We start from the raw sequence: 1945 nt of genomic DNA on the forward strand, positions 1-1945 counted from the left end.
TTTTTGCCTTAGAATCAAATTCTAAATTACAGGCCAAGGCGCATCACCAGTTCATCAGGTACTTTGATGCTGTGACAACCAGATGGCAAAGAGAGTGAACCCCGGGTGACTTCAAAAAAGTGAATGTGTTTTATACCTCATAAATGTGTCACTCAAGGGAAGTACTGATTTTCACTTGTCCTTCACAAGCTGTGACTCAGCCAACAGTGGCAACAGAACAGTTCTCTGAAAGCCAGTCCATGTCTGTCCAGCCACGCAGGATTCATCAAGCACTAGAAAGTTGCGAGCTAGGTCATGGTCTGGTGTCAAGTGCTCCTTATGTTCACAAGCCTGAGGAAGGCCGGGGTCATGACAGGAAGGAAATCTCCGGCGCACCAGTGGGGATGATTCAGAGGGTGAAGTGCATGTTGGTTAAGGATGTCCTCGACAGAAGGACTACATACGTGCTTCTCCCAAATCTGGAGTTTTCTCACTACCTCAAATATGTTACACGTCAAAATGTTAAGCAAGACACAGAAGTAAAAATATTTAAAACTAAAACTCAGAAGCTACCTCCCATTTAAGGGTAAGCAGAAATGGAAAGAATAAATTGTCAGGTTAATTGAAAAAACATGGGTGTTTGCAAAAGGCTGTGGCTTGGGTATAACAAGAATCAGCGTAGTTGTGTCCCGAGTTCCTGTCTACTGTGGCTTGGTGCTGGAATGTCCCACAGAACTCTCATGCGCCATGAGGCAAGGCTTTGGGAGGTGATGGAGACCCTGCATGCTCTGTGTCCATCAGTGGCTGAGTGTGCTGCTGGGAGCCAGGCTGGGCTGGACCCGCAAGGGTGCATCTCTTGTCCTGGCCCTGCCTTCACTCTCTGCCCCTTGGTCACCATGACAGACAGAAACACACTTCCTTGATGAGGCCCTTCCGCAGTGCTGTTTCTGCCCTGGCACCAGCCAACTGTGGGCTGCAAATGTGAGCCACGACCAAGCTCTCCTCCTTGAAGCTGTGGGTGCAGGATGCCGTGCCCCAGAGAGGAGGAGAGTGACTAAGCACCTCCCTACCCACTGTCTCCCATCCCCGCCACCAGGTTCCAACAGCCATCAGATTTCCTGTTCCTTCCCTCACCTGCTCTAATGTGAGCCCTCTGTATACCAGCAGCCAACAAGGCCTGCAGGGCGACCACTGCCTGCATGCAGACAAAGTAACCCCTTCATCCACCTGCTTCATTCTGGTTATCTGCAATCAACCAGAGTCTGAAGCTATGAAAGAGGAAGTTCCAAAAATAAATAATTGATATTCTAAATAACTTGTTATATAATTGTTCTGTTTCATTATTATTTTAAATGTCTTACTGTGGTCAATTTACAAATCAAACTTTATCATATGTATATAGGTATGGTTCAGGAAAACCTTGGTATATATAGGGTTTGGTACCATCTTTGGTACTGGGCATCCACGGAGTATCTTGAGATGTGGTCCCTGGAGGTAAGACAGGGAGCTACCACGGCAGTTCCAGCTGTGTGCCTGGACCAATGCCACCCTCAGCATCTTAGGCTGCAAATGATGTAAGGACATTGGTCAGAGGGGGTAGAAGTCCTAGCTGTTGTCTGAAAACCTGTCAAGATTAATAAAGTTCCTTAAAACACAAGGAATGGGAGCTGACAGTTGGAAGAACATCCTAGAGATACTGTGAATCCCTTTCTCAGGAACACTATAGGATATAACCCCAGTACTTGGGAGGCTGAGGCAGAAGGATAATTGGAAGTTCCAGGCCAGCCTGGGTACATGGGCTACCTAGTGAGTTCCGGAAACCACCTAAACAGACAAAAATGAAGAAAAGGAAAAGGAAAGGAAAGGAAAGGAAAGGAAAAGAGAAAAGAAGGAGGGAGGAAGAATGGAGGAAGGTAAGGAAAGAGACGGAGAGAGAGAGAGAGAGAGAGAGAGAGAGAGAGAGAGA

The 1945-nt window shown here is 47.0% G+C and overlaps 1 protein-coding gene across 3 annotated transcripts in view; it reads right to left on the reverse strand.

Annotated features, from left to right (window-relative positions):
* Positions 1 to 1945, reverse strand: part of Osmr (oncostatin M receptor) — a 69094-nt gene that overhangs the window by 55707 nt on the left and 11442 nt on the right. The window lies entirely within an intron of this gene.

This window comes from Octodon degus, unplaced genomic scaffold, assembly GCF_000260255.1.
Source record: "Octodon degus isolate 3935 unplaced genomic scaffold, OctDeg1.0 scaffold00002, whole genome shotgun sequence".
Classification (NCBI taxonomy): domain Eukaryota; kingdom Metazoa; phylum Chordata; class Mammalia; order Rodentia; family Octodontidae; genus Octodon; species Octodon degus.